General features: G+C 38.9%; 1 long non-coding RNA gene across 1 annotated transcript in view; it reads left to right on the top strand.

Moving 5' to 3' along the window:
• Positions 1 to 5,657, top strand: part of LOC141730063 (uncharacterized) — a 76,057-nt gene extending 70,400 nt beyond the window's left edge. Inside the window, exon 7 of the long non-coding RNA XR_012581523.1 lies at positions 5,489 to 5,657. This is a non-coding gene — a long non-coding RNA (uncharacterized LOC141730063). The remainder of the gene's footprint in view (positions 1 to 5,488) is intronic.
• The last annotated feature ends 14,286 nt before the right edge of the window (positions 5,658 to 19,943 follow it).

Here is a 19,943-nt window from a genome sequence, read left to right as displayed (position 1 = left end):
CAGGTAAACGCTGATAATCTAAACTGAGTCAAAGCTGCAGAATTTAGCATAAGTGATTTGCATATCAAGAGCCTCAAAATAAACACCAATTCAGAGATCTTAAATGTTGTCAAAAACTAATCATGACTTGAAATTAACTTGGGGCTTGTCTACGTATGAAAGTCTGTGCTCAGGAAACTAAAACATCCATTGGCAAGCAGAGGTGTGATAGATGGGCTTAATCCCCACTACGAGGGCTGCGTGGTGGCTGCAGGTACCTGCAGGGACACACCTGGTGATGGTTTGGGGCACACACCTGGTGATGGTTTGGGGCACACCAGCCAGAGGCAGCCTGCCAGAGCAAAGAGCTGGGCTGAGTGTCCTCCCCACCAGCCCTGCTCCTCTGGAGACATCCTCTGGAGACAACCTGTAGCTGATTCTAGCTGAGAGAAATGCTTCCAGTGAGTGCTCTTGTAGACAATTTGCATTTTCCTGTTTCTGGGCAGAGTTGTTGATTCTTGAGTTACTGGATTCCTGACAAGTATTTTTACTATTTGTAATTAGTTGTATCAAGTAAAAGTATCATCGTTTCTAAATTACTTGATTGTCTTCAAAATCTATTTTTAGCACTTGGTTCCTGCTACTTGTTTTACAGTTAATGACTTCTTGGCATAATTTTGTGCCTGTTACTTGACAGAAGGAATGTACATCCTGCAGGAGCAGGGAGCGACCCCTTTGGAAGTACAGATCCTTCCTACTTCTGCTCTGAGAGTCAACCAAAATTGTCTGGGTTTTGGAAATCTTCTGTAACTGATAAAATGAGATACTAATAATTAACTTTTATCAAGTCCCATCAACTGTACAACTCAACTAAATAATAAAAGATTAAAGTTTCAGCCTCTTGATTCCCTCAGGGGAATGTTTAGGGTATCAGCAAGTATAAAAGAGACTAGAAAATTATTTCAATTTGTGCAAACATTTGCAAACTGCTCCAGTCTGATGGATACCTCATTATGTGGGAAGAGCAGCTGATTGCAGTGTCACAGAGTTGGGTCAGCACTTCAGTCCTTCTCCTTGTGAACATTTCTGTGCATTCCCAATTTGCCTCTTACATAGACAACCGAGATCTGTAAGACTAAGACCAGTTCTGGGCATTAGAACTGTATTTATGGCAGACTCCCATGAAAGAAAAAATTAGGAGCAAGCAATGGACTTTTCCAGCTGGTCATTGCTTACCCAATTCCCTCTTCAGATATTTGTCACCTACAAGATCTCTCTATTTTAATTTGCCTGAAGGTTGAGCTGCTGGCATTACAGGTTACTCTTCAGGGAATAAAAGTGGTGTGTTACCAATCAATATAGCAACTTAGTAAATCATGAAGTGTAGATTTCAGTTCTCCAAATTTGGTCTCCACGAAAATTGAGTATCTACTGGATCTAGCTATGGGTCTTCGGCTGAGATTTTCATAGCAAAATAAGCTTTATATAGTAAATTTGTTACCTTTTTAAAGACCTAAGAAACATAACTGAAGTCCTTCCTTTAGATGTAGTGTCCTCAGTTGAAGTTTGTTGTTAATACAGTGATGTTAGGCCATAATTTGATCTGAAATTACTTAGAATAAGAAGGATTTTGAGTAACAAATAGGCTTGTTTTATGGTAGGAATGCAATTTTTGAGAATTTGTGAAAATTCTGTTTATTATCTCCCTTTCTCTGGAGGGAAAGTCTGCCAGGAGCAGGGAGGAGCTGGAGTGCTAACAGAAACCCTCAGCACCCACCTAACACCAGCCCTGCCCTCTGATGAGAGCACTAAATTCTGGCACTCAGAAAACTTTTCTGCTGGTGTTGCCATAGCTCCCTGAGCTCAGCACCTGCAATCCAGCTGCCTCCCACTGCCATGACTCACTGACATTTCAGCACTCTGCTTGGCCACCCTATTGACTCTACAGCTTCCTGCCTCCTGCTTTATTCTCTGCCCACCTTCCCCAGCCCCACTCCACCCGCCCTTTATTAGTCACATGTCCACAGCTCATCTGACTCTCAAACTTTTATTTGCTTTATAAGATGTCTTACTATTGCTTTTCTACTGCTCTCCCAGCACCTTTTTCTTCCTCACAGTTCCTATCCACAGAACACACAGAGTGGTTTGAATATCTGGACATTACCCCAGGTTCCTATGCTTGTAAAGCAGAATAGTAACTAACCAACAAGCTGCCACACCTGGTCATTAACAACAGCCACTCTAAGCCTGTTGCTGTTTGACTATGGGTCTAATCAATGTTACTTGAGCGTTTATTTTTAATAAAGATGCTTATATTTTTGAAATTGAAGTCTATATGGTATAGTTTTTCACCAAAAGTTGAGCACTGTTTACCATGCTCAAGTTCAGCAGAATTATGCACAGTTGCTCACTCTGTACAAAAAATGACCTTAGATGTTGCTTTTTCCCCATAATTTGTGCTAATACTTCTTAAATACTCTTGTGCGTATCTGGTGATCCAATTTCTGTTTAAAGTTTCTAAAAGCACAAATTGAGTAATTTACTATTTCAAAATCTACAGCACGCTTCCAAAGATTAGGGTTAAGCTTCCCAGAATGTTCACACTAACACCATAGGCTTTTATACATCATAGCAAGTTAGGAGCTCCAAAGAAAAGTAGAATTAGTTTGGGGTATGACTGAAGTAAGGCCAGATTGTGGGCAGCAGTGTCTGTTGGCAGTAGAAAGGCTTTTAGATAACCAAGAGTGGTTATAGTGCAGCAATTTGCTTAGTTTCTTCCTCATATGGAACTGTAGGCTTAATACATGACTCTAGAAGAACGTGATCTTCTGACAGATTTGGTTTACGTATCACAGCACTGTACATTTTATTTCAGCTACAGTCTGATCCTATATTGCACCAAATTCCACTGGGAGATGCTGAAAAATCTCAGATTCTGATAGATTAAAAATTCAGAACACCTCAAGAAATTCTGCTTATGAGTCTTAATGACACTTCTTGAGCTAAATACAAATGTGAGAAGAATATCAACAGCCAATTGCTGGCTGTTCAGGCTCACTAAATATAAGTGAATTTATAGTGTTTGGACCTCAGAAGATTAAGTCCCAAGCACTAAGTCTTGGGGGATTTCAACAAAAAAAAATCTTACAATTTTGATTCTGACAGTATATGATTATCTTAAATACATGAGTAATTCAGCTGACTTAGCTGGTACTTCTCAAGCCCCCAAAGCTGATCATATAGTTGTAGGATCATGGCCTTAACATGGGGCAGAAATATTTCTGTGGGGGATTTCTTATTTCAGTTCAGGAGCATTGTAATTACTATTCCTTGTGAGTGGAGCTGGCTGTACCACCAGGTTTATGGCATTGCTTCACTTCACAGCCACTGTCATAAACCCCAGATTAGCATGGGTCCATTGAGTATATTTCACACATTCTTTCCTAAGAATGAGTTTGTGATAAGCTAGTTTCTCTCTCTCTTTTTTTTTCCATAACAGTTTTTGTTAAATGATTTCCAAATTTTAATGCCTAATATGATCTTTGAAAAGCTATAAAGTTTTAACAGACTCTAAATATAAAGTGAGTGAATAAATTGCAAGGGAGTCTGTGGTTTGATCCCAGGAAATCCTGATTAATAGCCTTTAGCTTCTTTTAGACCACCCTGACTACATTGTGAAAAACAGTTGACTTATTTTATTGCTATTTAGACTGTAATTCAAGCTACTAAATTTATAACTTTTTTTAGAAAACATAAAATGAAGACATAAGAATTTGTATTTTTTCATGTGAGACCATATGCTGAACACATTTCTTGCTCTATTTAGTTCATTCCTGTTAAAATATAATTCTCTATCTTTGCTAAACACATGAAATCTATTTTTGGTATGAAAGGGGTCCAGTCAAAAACTAGTGTAATTACTGTGATAGTGATTGTATTTGTAATGTTCCTATTGATTTTCATTGATCAGGACTTGCACATTTAAAAGTGAAACTAATTTACCTGTGTAGCTTCCCAAAATAGGAAGTGGAAAATGAATATTGCAGGATAATATTTTTTTTCTCTTTACTTAATGTGCAATTCATATAAACAATATTTTAAGAACATGGTAGCTGCACCTTATTCGCTGTTTGATATAATATCAACTTAAAAAAAAAGTACTTATTGTTGGTCTACATCTTGAAATTAGTAGTCAAGGAGAAGGCATAGAGCTAAACTGAGTCCTTTTGTTTTAATGACTTGAATCTTCAATGCTAATCACCCTGTAGAAACTCAATTGCTTCGTGGCCACCTGAATGGTTGTTGATCCTGGAATGGTCTGAACAAAGGTGGTGGAACAAGGGCTGGGATGTGACACTGCTGCACAAAAAGGCTCTGCCTAAAAAGGGTGTTCCCAGTACATGCACTGGCACCATGTGCACACAGAAAAGATGGATATTTTCCTTATTAAAAAGGGGATTCTTTTGGTCATAGTATTTGCAGTAATAACGGATGCAAAAGAAAAGAATTAATCTTCTACAATGCTACCACAGAAGGCCGATTATTTATAAAATAATTTCCATAGTGTGCAAAATATAACAAATCTTGTTGAGTAAAAAAGTACACTATATATATATTTATAAACCTCTGATAGATTGGTAGCAATAAACAGAATAAATTTGCATTGTCTTTTCAATATGCTCAGATTTGCTTTTCTTTTCAAGAGGAAATAAATGATTTTCTACATTATAGAAAATTGAGTTTACTATTTCTAAAATACTCCTAACATAGAAAAAGGAAACATATTTCAATATTAGTGTTTATCACAGCATTTAAGGCAACACCATCCCCCCTCAAGCTTTCTACTCTTAAATAAAAAAGGAAAAAATCCCATTGTTTTCCTAGGTTCACTTTGCTTCTAGTGATTGATGTAGAATTTTACTGCCATCCAATGGCAAGGACCTATTATAGCCTAAGTAAATGTCTAATGCTTTTTGATCAAATTGCAGTCTAGGGAATTTAACTTATGCTGTACACTTAGAACTTACATCAATACATCTCTGTTCCTTACACAGTGAGAAAGAAATATGACTACAGTTTCAATTTATTCAGTGTTTCCTAATTCAATTTCACTCTGAATTACTAATATTATGGTACATAATTACCTAAATGAATAAATCAACCTAAGCTACTCACTAAAAAGAACATTAGTGTACAATATTAATTTTTGCCTGTACCTTGTCATGTTAGTTTAAAAGATTCCTTTTGCTACAAATAAGAGCTTTTTCCTAGTTGTTAAAATAGCCTTTTGCTAAAATATTTTTCTCCACTTTATTTACTGTGTTTGGAGATTTCACAGTTGTTATTGTACCCTAAAGAGCTGCTTGATAATGTTAAAATGTGTTATAGGGGTTTTTGGTGCATTTTTCCCCTTTTAACTCACATACAGAAACCTCTAGAACAAAAAGAGAACTGCTTAAAACTGTAATCTGAAATATATGGATTTACTTTTATCCTTTGTGTTTTCCAGATTCACTTCTACAGCCAGTCCAACATGAGAGTCATTCTTTAGGCTTCTAAGAAGAAATCTAAAGTTAACACACTTCATCTTTCAAGTGTTTATTTTACAGAGGAAACTACATAGATACATCTAAAGGAAATAATTTCAGGTCTTGGCCAGATTATAAAGCTAAGCTTTCCTCTTGTACTACTAACTCAAACTTACAATAATTAGTGCCTATTAAAATAAAAAAAAAAAAAAAAAAAAAGACCTACCAGGATGTAGGAAAGTCTAAGTCTAGAATAAAAGAGAAAAAAAAAAAAATAAAACAGAGAGGAAGAATAGAGTCTGTTATTTCTATATCATTTTAGCTGGAAGGTTCCTCATGTTCTGTCACTTGGTTAGGATTGCTCTCCAAGCCAAAGGATCCCCTTCCAGTGACATAAAAGACATCTAAACCATGTCCCATTTGTATCTCCTCTCACACAGGGCTGCCTGATGTGCCACAGGTGTACTTCAAGTGTTTGAAAACCATTTTTGGCTTCTCACAAAGATGCAAACAGTGGATCTCCACTTTCAGAGTCAGAACACGTAGGAGCACTTTTGAAGTGATGTTGATCTCTTGCCATTATTTCAAGTCCTTTTAACAACTCCATTGCCATAATCTTTGACTATTACCATGGCTGCTTAGAAAGAATAATCTTTGATTAAATTACATCATTAACCTGCAGCACTCCAAACCATGTAAGATTACAGGAGATGGAGCAAGGAAGAGTATAAAAAACACATTCCCAAAAGACTCTGACAAATGCCTACGTGTCCATGCCTTAGGCAAATTCTACACTTACTAAAACAATTGCAAAATTAAAACTTTCCTTCTCTAACTGAAATACTTTACATTAATCAGCACAAAGTCTTTGGGGTGCATGTGCAAAGAAAAGAGTACCATGCTTAAAGATAGTAAAAATAAATATGTTATTTTCTACCGTAGCTCTTTAATACTAAAAGAATGGGTATAATAGAAAAATACTATATGAAAATTAGGGTAATGGGAAGTAAGTTGTTTGTATCATTGTGTTTATTCTAATTAATATCAGGACACCACAGCTCAACCTGGAAAAGACAACTTACTCTTCTCACTATTGCTATATTAGCAGCTGATTGGAAAATGAGGGAAACACTTCTCTACACTTTTAAATTTGAAACAAAGTTTCATGTAATGTAGATGTTAATAAAATTTATAACTGGTAGAAAATAGGGATAGATTGTCATGATATCATCACAAACAAATGTGTTTGGTTCCCTCCACCTCTGAATTTGGATTGTCAAAGAGCACTAGTCTTAGAAAAGCAGCGTGGGTGAGTACATGGCCCTCCTTGAGAATTTATAGATTTAAAACAAGACCTATTGATTTTTATAGATAATTTATAGATTAAAACAAGATTTGTTGTTTTCTAAGTTGCTAATTATTGCTAGTTATTGTTAGCTAAGTTGCTAATTCATTCTCAAAAGTATTCTTATTGCTATAGGAAGAGCAATATTCTCAAAGTTTTGTGTATGTGCTTATGCAAATTTATCGAGTGAAATCTGTTTTAAATTAATTTGTGGAAAAAGCTACACTTAACTTCAATTTTAATACTTCAAGTAAATATACCTTCCATGAAACAGATACTTTCTCTTATTCCTCAAAAGTCTCTTAATCTATTTCTATAAATGGGTAGGAGGAAAAATTTAATTTCAACCAATGCTTCTTTCATGTTTGGAATAATAGGTTGTTTTGGGTTTTTTCTTCTCTGTGCTTTGAAGGAAAGGTCTGTGTGACAGCTAACCAAGCTGCACTGGCTCTGCAGCCCTCATTTTATGAGATGTGAGATAAGGTGCTCTCTGCACGGGTCTGCAGGAGTTGAGCTGGCCACAGCACATGGGCAGCCTCAGGAAATGGAGCCTTCCCCCAGTGCTGCACACAGATGTGTGCAGGGGAGAGAGCTGCTGGGCAGGGCCCTGCAGGGCACAGGCACAGCACACAAAGGGAACCTGGCAGCTAGGTGATCTTGGGTGAGTTTGGGGCAACACCATCATTCCAGTGCTCGTGGAGACCATGGAGAATGCAGCGTGTGGCGTTTGTTAACGGTCTGGAGTTCCCTCTCTGCAGCTATTTCTCCCACTGCAGGAAATCTCGTCAGCCCATCCATCCATGATTTCTTGTGGCCAAGAAGCGAGGAGAGCCTGTGCAGTGTTAAGGGAGGCCCTGCCACCAGCAAGAGGGAGCACCCAGGCACCATCCTTACCCTGGGAGAACCTCCTGCTCATCACCTCCCTCCTTTCACTCTCTCCACGTTAATGCATAGTCGAACAATTCATCAAAATAACCAGAAGGCAAACTGCCACTGAATCACCAGCCCTCAGTCCTGAATAAGCTGCTCACAGTCAATTGCCTTCTTCCTAGTTTAATTTTCTTTGTGCATTTTATAGTGCTCTCTGTGCTCAGTGACAATCACTTCTGCAAAGCTGCATTTCATTTCCTCTGACCACTAAAACTGTGATCTGCTTTACTTGCCTGAAACAAGTATCATGCACAGATTTTAATTATTTAGTCATGATTTAGCATGCATGATATATGGGCATCATTATCAATGGCTGCAATATCTCTTCTTTTGGCTATTTAACATGGGGAAGATGCTCTTTGTTATTAACATCTGTTCATCAGGGACACAGACCTTCACAGCATTACTAGCACCTTCTGTTTTTGTCAGGAGAAAGGAAAGTGATCAAGAGCCTCATCAGAGCCTAATTTGGCACTGATGTGTTTTCCTTTCTCTTACCGTAGCCTAGATCTAAATTGTTCCTTAAAATTACTGTAGCTGTTAAAATACTGCTCAATAACTAGACCTGACTAGGGATAGGCTAAGATGGTACAGATACCAGTGTATCATTATTTAAATGTTATGGTTGTGGGGGGGGCTACAAGATGAAAAATAAGTTAATAAAAGATGTGGTGGAATTAGAAAATAAGATTAGTGAAGTGCTTTAGCCGTGAAAGCATCTTCTAGCTATGAAAATATGGCTAATCTTATTTTTCCCCCACTAAGCTCATTCCAGTTTTTCTGCAGCCCAGTGAAGGCCTCACAGCAGAAATGTCCCCTTTACATTTACCTTGTTTATGTAGCAGGCCCTTTATTAAGCCTTTCAAGGATGGATCTGAGGTTCCCAGTAAAACAAGGCTCAGGTCCTTGGCTGCTGCTCCCCAGGGCTGCTCTGGCAGGGGCAGCAGCTCTTTGCAGAAGGGTTTTCCTGCTCAGCTGCTTCCCAGGTGGGTCAAACCCAAAGGAATGGGTTTACTTTGAGGACAAACTGAGCTTGAACTTTTTTTGCACATCCTTCTTAAGGCAAAGGTAAACAAACCCCCAGATTTCTACAATAGCATTTGATTCTGTGAGCGCTGCCAATACTGAGGGAATGTAACAACGTTTGTGCTCCAGAGCAGGATCTTATTTCTTCCTAAAAGAAAGCATCAAAATCTGATCATGTAGATAAAAGAGGAAACTTCTCATGAATATACTCTACGTGATTAAAACTCCAGCTCCCTATGGTTTAGACCTGGAAGACATTTTAATTATCCAACATCTTGCTATTTCTGGAATTTTGACTGCAAATGTGTCTGACATAGTGTTTCATGGAATATCCTTTCCTCATATAACACTTTTTTTATACTCCAGATGTACAGTAAACAACAAAAGCCTGTTTTATCTCTTATCCTTCATCAGATGAAAGTGAAAGATAACTAAAAGAAAAAACCTTTTAAAGACTATATTTTTAATCATAGATGTCCTGCTTATAATCTAAAATCCCACAACAATCTCAAGTATGCTTTATCAAGTAGACCCAAACTGCACAGAACTGAAAAATTCAAATATTAACAATTACTACATTTTTTTTAAATAGGCAAAGAAAAGCTTTTCATTATTCTCATTTTTCCAGGCAAACAATATTCAGATTTTTTTCACATAATTACTATTTTTAATCAATTTTAACAAATATCAGTACCATCCTGTCACAAATTAGCAGCACAGAGAGAAAAAAATTACCATGATAATCATAAGCATGTTTTGGTTCTGAATACTTAAGTAAGAGCAACTTAATCACCAGGGTGATTTTCCAAATGTAATCCAGCCTATTGGATAAAACTGCTGCTAATAGTTTGCAAATGAGAACACAAATGCAGCATATGAAAGGTAGATATCAAGCTTACAGTGGAATGTCTTTAAAGTTTATATTATGTTGACCATGTAACTGGTGTTTTGAAATCAGGGAGTTACTATATCCACTGTATGAGATATATGAAGGAACTCACAGACTCAGCCTGTGCCAAGGTAGTTTCTAAAATTACCTTATCACTTCTTAAACTTAAGTGTTGGACTAATGTTTTAATATAGCTAAAATATTATTAAATCTAGGAAAGAGATTAGTTTATGAAGCAAATGACTGACATCTATCAGGCCAGGCTGTGACCCACAGACAATGTCTGTGCAGTGTGAATGAGCTGGTGAGGAGGGAAGCTGGGCAGGGCTGTGGAGCTGGGCAGGGCTGTGGAGCTGAGCAGGGCTGTGGATGTGGAGCTGATCTGAGCAGGGCTCCCCTTTGCTGCCCACATCCCAAGCAGGATTTGCTGCTCCAGGCAGGCTCTGGCAGGGCTCTGGCTGCAGTGGGTGAGCACAGCTGGCACCTGATCCAGGAGCCCACGGCAGCTGCCACCCAGAGCTGTGCCAGCACAGGCTGTGCCCTGGGACTCCTCACTGCTGCCATGGCCATTAGCTCCAGTCAGATCAGTTATTAATTCAGGATTTGTAACAAAGTTTGTAAAAGAAATTTCTCCACTGGGAGCAGGTAGGTTTAAGGCAGGACTATATTCCAAGAAGAAATAACTAGTGAATTCATATGTACTTTGTAAAACCAGATGAACCACTTCCATGATAATCCAGCTGGTGTTTGTGCACATATATACATCTATACATTCATCCACTGATTCCACACTGTATCTTTAGTAAACTTGCTTTTTTAAAACAGTCATGTTAGACTCATTTTATATGATGGGCTGCATCTGATATCCTGGTGCTTGGTAGCAAATGCCTTAGAAGAAGTTATTAAGTTAAACATTATTAACATAAAAGTAAGAAATACTATTATTCTGTTTGTATTGTCAACAAAGAGATGCCTCTTAATAAGTAGAAAGGAGACCTGCAGGAAATTATTCCTCAATCTTTTGGCTGCTGCATTTTTTCTGTTCACATAAGGAGAAAGGGGCTTTTAGAGGCTGATGTGGTCAGCTTTCAGTCAGCCAAATTTGAGTTATTTGTGCCAGGGGTGCAGGGACAGCTCGGCACCAACTGCCCAGGTGCAGCAGCACTGACACTGCTCTCAGGAGCAGCAAGTACAGCTGGTCTCCTGTCACACAGGGCCTGAGCCAATAAACCATCCAGATCTATGATGTCTGTGTGTGTGCTCACCTCCTGGCTTGCCTGGCTGTGTTTCCATGGCAGGAGGCAGAGGACAGATAAGTTATCCTAAAGCCAGTCAGATCCAGCTGGGGTCTTCTGAGTCCACTCAGGTTGTGCCCATTGAACTGAACATGTGGAAATACTTTTTTTGGTAACAGTCAGATTTCCAAAGGGCTATTTTGGATCTTAATATAATTAAGTCCCTGCAACCAGGTGAGCATAATGCAGGTATAGCAAATAGCTCTGCAGGAGACAGCTCTGATAAAGCAACACTCATCCTGTTTTGGAGCTACTTGGTTATTCTAAGTGAGCCAAGCCTGATTTCTCACAGAGATGCTGTGAGATACATGGGTACTGTGCTGGATTTGAATTCTGTAACACCTCTCTGCTTCTCTGAGCATTTGCATCAAATGTCACCGAGCCCCTCAGTGAGGAGGGGACTGTGGAGAGCTGCTGGCACGCACACACACCACACGCAACCCACCGGGGGCTGCTGCTGAACTGCTCTGACCAACACCAGCTCTGGGAGCTGTGCCTCCAAACTGAGTAACAGCACAGGGTCTGGAGTGGCTTCTGCAAGCACCATGTTTGATAAAAATACTCACCTACTGCTTCTTACAAAAGCACCATCCAAACTCTGTACTCCTCAGAGAACAGGAATGTTTAAAATGTGTCTGGGGCAAAAAGAGCTTTCAAAAAAGTCTTGCATGCTAAACTCTGATTCTGATCCATAAATTCCGCTACAATTACCTGAGTCCAGGTAATTCCAGGCAAGTTCTACTAATTTGTGCAATGTCATAAGAGTTTTCTGAGAGACTGCCTCTACTTAACATCTCTGCATGTCAGTCCACATAAAAAAATCATTCACACACAGTTTTGACCATAATGCTCTGATCAGGTCTTTTGGCTATCAAAACTTACTGCTGCCTCTTAGCAAGGCATCCTTATGTAGGCAAAAATAAATTCAGGGCATTGAATTTACAATAGGGGGTTTTCCAATAAAACTTGAAGTTAATAGACTAATCACAGTCAGCTCTGGCAGTGCCTGAAAAGTTCTCAGTTAACCCACACCACATTTCATGTTCAGAATGAAATTTATTTATTTCTGAACCTGGATGGAGAAGGTTTGGGCTGTCAATGTGCCACCTGTGAAGGGTTAACAGCAGCACTGACCCTGTGCAGCTCAGGGGCAACCCCACCCTGGGTGGGGCTACCAAGTTCTGCAGGCTGGGCTTGGTTTACTTTAGTTGCAGGAGCAAAGGAAGGAGGTTATTCTAGGTAGGGGTGAGAAGACAGCAGATTTGAAGGCTTTCCTTGTGTTTCTTTGGCTCAGAAACTGCAGGTGTTGGCTGGAAGTGGTAAGTGATTTAAAAGGATATTATGGTCATGAACTCATGCTTGGGTAAAGGCAAATGGTGCTGTTTTAAAAAGGGTTGAAAATAAGGAGGAGATGTTTGTGAAGGAGCAGTTCCTGTTACCAGGTTAGCCTGTTTGAAGTGGTTGTCCTTGTGGTTCCCAAATTCTCTCACCTCAGGGATTCTGAGGAATTTTAAGCTGGTTTATAGTGAGAAGGGCTGTTGGCAGAGTGAAGAGTATTCATTGTGACGAAGAACAGGCAAGTGTGGACCTTCAAAACCTTGCTGGCTGACTCCCTGAAACCGGTTTTCCAAAAGCAAGTAGCCTTATATTATTGAAAGGCAAAACACTCAGTCAAGAAAAAAGGAATTTCTACAAAATGCTTTAAAATAAATTACTGCAGGGATGTGGAATTGCAGGCTTACAGTTTGGCAAGGGTAGGAATTAATCAGTTTCTGCATTTTGACACAGCTTTGGATAAATGCTGCACAGTGTTCCAAATGAAGAGGGGTTACCATGATGGGAGGCTGGTTTTCTGGTATTGGATGATGGAGCTGGGTTAATTTTCTTCATTCTTTTATTCCAAACTAAGTTGTGACAGATGACAAAATAACATCAAAATGAAGTTTGTGAAGTGCAAGCAGTAGTAGGTCATGTGTTGAGATCCTGTCTTCTGTGTGTTCTCTCTGCTCTGGAAGCAGCTTTAGAGCTTGGAGAGCAGTCCTGTCTACTTAGTCATTGCTAATCCAAGAATTCAAAACACAAAAAACTGTTATTTATGCCATGAAATTGCTCCAAAGGTTCAAATGTCTTATGTGCCAGCACAGCAAGTTTCCCTGGAGGTTCTGTCAAGACTGAAATTAAATGGCTTTGAGTCCAGGTAATTCCAGGCAAATTAGCTTCAACCACACTGAACCTGGAAAATTGCCTCGTTCAGGAAGTGGTGAGATTCATGCCTAGAAAACCCCACTTGTATTCTGCTCCAGGGACTGGGTATAAATCTTTAGTGTTCTCATTAATCTTTTAAGCTGGGGAACATAAACATCTGGAAGCTTGCACTTTCAGAGTCCTGTAACAACATCTCCAACTGGTTATTTCACTTCTTTTGTCTATAATAATGCCCCATTTTATTCCCCATGTATTATTCATATACACCTTAAATTTAATCACCAGCCCACTAAAGTTAAACTCCCACTACACCTGAGATATAAACACCATCACACTGGAGCTGAGTACACATTATGGCTTATCCATAATTACTCTCATGCTGAGGTAAGGTTCACACCTTATTTTGTGATACCACCAAAGGTTTTCTGGTTAGCAGAGCCCTTTCATACCTGTACAAAAAAATGCAAAATGTCCTTTTTCTCCTGGGTTCTTTCTAGTCAGGGAAATATTTTTCTTCATTTCGTGTTCAGCCTTCTATTTAGCTGCTTACTGCCACGTCAGAAAGTGGGGTTTGCCAATTAGGGATGTGCTGCCTGTGGTTGCTGGAAGCACTCAGGGTGTGTCCTCTGTGTTCCCCATGTACAAACAGTTCTAGAGGCTGCTCCTGTTCCACAGGGACCATTCCTTGCCCCAGCCAGCAGTTGGTGCCCTGTGCTCATCCCACCTGGCAGTCCCTGTCCTCATTGGCTCCCTGCACAATTTGGTGATTTCAGCAGTGAGAAGAGACCCCACTACAGATTTGGCAGAGCATTTTTAGAGCCAATCTTGGGAGTTGTTGGGACAGGGTTTACACCAGTGCCCTGGGCACGAGGGTGCTGTGCTTGCAGGGCAGAGCATTTCTGCTTAAGCCCTGAACATCCCATGGCCTTGTAGGTTGGATGTTCTGTTTAATTACTGGAATTTTCCTGAAAGTCCTTGAATTTGCTGGTCTTTCACCTGTTCAGACTCACAGGTTTCCACAGGTTACTGCTGGTTACCTGTCTCTTCTCTAGTTTTCCAGGAAGCCTAATTTTTGGGTATTTTTTTGTTTGTGGTTCTCTAGTCTGTTCAAGTCACCATGTGTTACCCAGCTGTGAGTTTTGCCTCCTTGTAATAAATTAATAAAGAAATATACCCTGTAGTAAATAAATAGACATTTGTGTGGATGAGATGCTTAGGGACAAGGTTTAGTTGTAGACTTGGCAATGCTGGCTCAGTGGTTGGACTCAATCTTAGAGGTCTTTCCAACCTAAATGATCTATAATTCTATGAATAATATATAAAAATATACATATCTAAAAAATATAAATACATTAAATATATATATAAATATATATAATAATAGAACTCTAGAATTGCCTGGGTTGGAAGGAACCTTAAAAATCATTCAGTTTTAACCACTACCATGGGCAGGGGACCTTCCACTAGATCATGTTGTTCAAGTCCCCATCCATCCTACCCTTGAAAACTTCTAGGGATATGGCATCCTTAAAGGGATGGCCTCACCACTAAAGAATTTCTTCCTGGTATATAATCTAAATCTATATTCTTTAATTTAAAACCATCCCCCTTTGTCCTATCACTATCTGCCTGGGCAAAAAGTAGGTCTCCCTCTTTTTTGTAAGCCCCCTGTAAATATGGGAAAACTGCAGCAATATCAAATAATAAGCAAAAAATCATTGGTGGACAATTACTGCAGGATGCACTTCTGTCTTTTTTTCAACTTGTATTTATGTCAGGCCACCTAAAAAAACCCTGGGTTTGAGAGGGAAACAAATTACACAAAGATTTAGGTATGAAGTAACACCCTTAAGTGGTCTGAAAGCTGCTTAGGTGCAACAGTTTTCAGTGTCTAATTAGAAAGTTTCATATTCAGATAAAAAGTGCTAGAAATTTGAACACTCTTTGACTTTTTTTTTTATGGCAAGCAAAACCAAGTTAAATGCAGAAAAAAAATTGGCTTGTATCTGTGATAAACATGAAAATGTTGGTGCTTCATTCAGTTTCTTTGTATTTTCATGTGCCTTATATGGAGGTAGTATCTGTACTTGCTGCTTTATAGAGAGGTCTGAAATTCACTCCAATCTTTTGTGATACCTGGAGTCAGTAGTGCATAAATTGAGTGAGAAAATTTGAGTTTTTTGTCTGGCCATAATTAAATCCACTAATATTGTTCTAATGCTGCATCTGTTACAGAAATCACTGTGGTGACTGCTACATCTCACCTTATGTTATCTTCAAGAAAAGCCTTTCATGCTTATATATTTAATTATCTATTTATATTTGTCATGCAATTTGAAATATATTATTGCAATACCATATCTGCAGTAGTATCTCCACATAAACAAATGTGCTTTTTAACTACAGCCCTGAGAACTCCCTCTGGTAGGATTCCCAAACTGCCCTGCAGGTTGCTGGCTACAGCAGACTACCAAAACAAATCTCTTACCATGGTCAAGGTCAGAGCCAGGTCAGTCATTCACAGAATATTACATCTCTTCTTGGAAGCAGGAAGCATTTGATATTTGATTTCCCCATGTGCCGTTCTTTGATGGATTTTCCTTTTCTTTCCTGCAGAGGGAAGAAACTGTTATGTTAAAACTGTTATATGTATTTACATGTAATGACTGATACTTATTTAATATTGATAGTGTCCTGGAAAGCCATTAAGGAAATGCATCTTTTGGTTCTGCAAAAGTGTGCAGTGTGCTGTTCTCCTGGAGCCTGAGGTGCTCCTTTGTGGGAAAAGTGCGTTCACCTGAGGACACTGCTCGAGGTGCTTTGCAATCCCATCAGTTATTTCAGAAAATGTTTAATCCCCAAGCAGACTTTGGCAATGATTTATGAAGGATCTAGGAGAGGAATGCGGTAGATGGCCAGGTTACCTGGGTAATTGTGCTGGGCTCATTTGCCAGGATAGGACCAAGGTTTCCTTTACTGTATATGTATGGATCTACAGCTATGGAAAACTGACTGACTGATATTGTGGCTGAAAACTGAGCATTGTATATCTGTACTTCAAAATCCTCCATTTCTGGTACCAAAAATAGCAAAGACATTACTCAATGTATGAAAGGAATCCTGTTTTTCATTTCATCATCTTCTCCCTTTTACAATCAGAGTTAAAAAAAAAAAGTTTATTTTGCATCATTTTGTAATGTATGGACTTTTATTGTTGCTTAGTTTTTTTTTAATTTTTATTTTTAATTTTTATTTTTTGCCCTGAGTTCTATCTGCTTCACCTTCCCCTTCCTTGGTTCTTGAATGCTAGGGCTACCAGTGCCTTCTGATAAAAGGAATAACTAAAAATCTGGACAGGCTGTTGCCTATCTTTTATCTTCCTTAATGAAGTGGTCTCTTGTGGGCATGTTACTAGTATTATATTGATGGAATGGAGGAAAAATTTTGGGTTTATGAGGTCAGAAATTACTAAAAATCAAGACAACTGAAATAATATTCGTGTCTGTGACAAGCCTGGGTGGCTGAGTGTTACAGAAAGGAAAGGTGGAAGTCTGATGAAGACTGAATTAGTGTGAATTGTGTCATACTGGGTGTATTACATGAGAGAGAAGCCAAATACCTCACTGCTGCTGGTCATCCCAATCTTGCTGTGTGGAAATCCTGGGTCATGCAAATAGAAATACCAAAGATTCTTCTCCTAGCTTGACAGAGTGTGTAATCAATGATAAATTGTACTTATCTTGGCATTTGTGTCTTGTTATTCATGAGAGATGAAGACTGAAATATGAAGTAAATCCCAGTACAGAGCACCTTTGATGGATGGTAGGCTTTCTCTTATTGTTGCTTATAGTTCTTTAACTGCTTGTCATTAAAGACTAAGATGGCAGAAGAGGGAAGCTGCTTTGGAAGTTTTTATGGCTCATTACTTTCCTATTTATTCTCTTAGCCTCCAGTGTCCTGGGCAAGATATTAAAACTCTTTGTTTTTAGGCTTTTTTTTTCCAAGAACAACAATCTTCACTAATTTCTTTGCAATCAGTTTTATACTGACCAGGAATCTGAGGTTGAATTCAGGGATGCCAGTCACTTTCCATAGTTATTTTTGGATAGAGAGCCTATCATTAGAGACAGACACTTGTGCTAGTCTTTCAAGAGGACAGTGACTGTCAGTTGCAGAACTGTGTGTGTGATTTTCATCACTTGCATTAAATCAGAACCTGAAAAGGTTCTTCTGTCAAGGGAACCTGTAGGTGCTGGATTAGTGCAATAAATACAGTGGTCTTTTATCCAAACAGCCTTCCTGACTGAAAGAGAAACACATAGATGCACATAATGTACCTTTTTGGTTTCTTCTCTCCAATTATGCTAACAAGCTTCATGCTGAGAAAGGATTAGGGCTGATGGACAATCAAAGACAATGCTTCCTTCTTGGTAAAAAGGTGTGAAAAGATACAGGCACTGGGGCTGGAGTTATTAGGCATACCTGCAGGACGCCATGACTGAGTTAGGCCTGAGAGACTGAAGTATAGAAATTGCTTAGTCACTATTCTAAGCTCTTCAATGCCATCTTTAACACCTTTTGATTCGGAGGCAAAGCCACAATGCAAACATTGCCCTGGCAGGTTGTGCTCAGTGTTTGTGGCTCAGCAGGGCAGCAGGACACCTGGCTGAGTAAAATTCCCAGTGGGAGACCTGCCTGGCCCTGCCAGCAGAGCTGGGACACCTGCAGGCACTGGGGAAGCAAAGCTGCAGATGAAAGAGGCAGGAGGGTCCTGCACAACAAACCCTCTGCCAATTTCATTCTGGGCTCCATAGACGGAGAGGGGCAAATTAAAAGGTAGAATCAAAGGAAATGTTAGGTAAGTCCCTCTCATACTTTTTATTAACTGTACTATTGCTTCTTTGGAGCACTTCAAAAAGGCAAGGCAAGATGGTCAGGGAGATACAAAATTTATTGCTCAATTGTATTACTAAGCAATTATGACTTACTTTAAAAAAATAAAATGCCTCTACAATTTCAGCCTCTTTATCTTTACTGAGGTTTTCCTGAAGATATTTTACTTTAATTTCAATAAAGAAAGATTTAAAGATTGATTCAATTTTATCTCTTCTTTGTAGCTGGCTGTTTATTATCCCTTTTAAATGTATTCCTGACTTTTTGTGTGCAGTTCTTTTGGAGCTCCACAATCACATCTTGCCTGCTTTCTGCCTTTGTTACTAACTTGTGAAACCCAGTGGTCTCCAACTGAACTAATCATAAAATACTATGTAAACATCTCCCTGCATCAAGGATATATATAGAGTTACATTCCACACAGACAATGCGAAATACAAATATTGTAACTGAGAAATGGGTATCTAACACAAATGTTATTAATGTACCTCCCAAAGACTGCTCAGAGGCAAAGGTGACCGCAGGGGCGGAGGTGGATGGTTCCAGGCTGCCTTCTCTAACATCTGTGTAAATACTGGAGTGGTGGCCCCTCGAAGTTACAAGGGCTGCAGTTTCAAATATTAAACTACAAAAAAGTCTGCCTGTGACTGTACTAAAGAAATTGCCTTTAGTATCTGTTCTTTTTTCTTTTCTGGCTGCTGGTATTAAGAAAAATACCAGAAGACCACCAAGGAAGAAAGAGGCAGGAAAAGGACATAAGGCATAATGAATGAATGCCAAGATTTAATTGACACAGTAGTGGCTCATACTCTCTGTTCTCTTTGTGGAGATGTTACCCTTTGGATGTTGATAACAATAATCTTCCAAAGAACCATGTTCAATGGACTTGTAACCCCTCCAATTATTATTAAAAGGGGAAAAAAAAAGTCTTCTTTAAATGGTATCCTTTCTCCTAAAAGCCAAATATCCTGAGCATTAAAACAGCAGAGCAGAATGTTTAGGGTAAGTTTTGATATCAAGGAGGAACAGTTAACTGTTAAAAATAGACTTAAAATGATCATTGCTGTAGAGGCACCGATATCCTAGAGGATGGAATAGGTAGGTTTAAAATGGAAAACTGGGACACTAAAGACCTGTATTTCATTCAATTTCTTCCAATTATCCTGATAGACTTCTCTGAAAGACTTTTAAAAGTTCACATAAGCTTGGTTTTTTCACCCCCAGCTTCAGACTCAGTTTGCAAACTGGTGTCATGATACCCGAGTAAAAATGCAAATATGGGTGTGTGTTACAACTTATAAATTGCTCCAGTGTGTTGTTTTAAGAATGTATGGAAGGAAAATGTAGCTGAATATAGATGCAGCCTGCTATTATGTGTAGGAAGATATGATAATAGGCTGAAAATCACCACTTCTAAATTTCAGCATTTCTATTTTCTCTTCCATGGAAGGAAATGTTGACACAGGGAGGTCTTATGACAAGTCCAAATGAACTAATATCAATAATAACAAAATTACTGATATTAATTTAAGAAGATTTAAGTTTTTACACTGTAAGCACTCAGATGAGCATAAGAGCAATTACAGTTTCTGGTTATACTTAATCTAAGTGAAAACTGCTTTTTAAATCAGAATTCCTGATAAATTTGGGTAGAGTATAAGAAACACATTAGATTGGATCAGAACTCTTTTGCTGAGCATGGGAAATACTGTGGCACTATTTTGGAAGGTCTCTTAACTGAGGTGGTTCCATGGTGCATATGGAATCTTTTTAAGGAAATTGTGAATTCTAGTACTGATCTAGAGAGATTTTTCATGGGCACCTAATTCTCTAAGACCTGAACCCACCTTGAT

Source organism: Zonotrichia albicollis, chromosome 9 (genome assembly GCF_047830755.1).
Source record: "Zonotrichia albicollis isolate bZonAlb1 chromosome 9, bZonAlb1.hap1, whole genome shotgun sequence".
NCBI lineage: Eukaryota > Metazoa > Chordata > Aves > Passeriformes > Passerellidae > Zonotrichia > Zonotrichia albicollis.
This window is presented reverse-complemented; position numbering and strand designations above follow the sequence as displayed.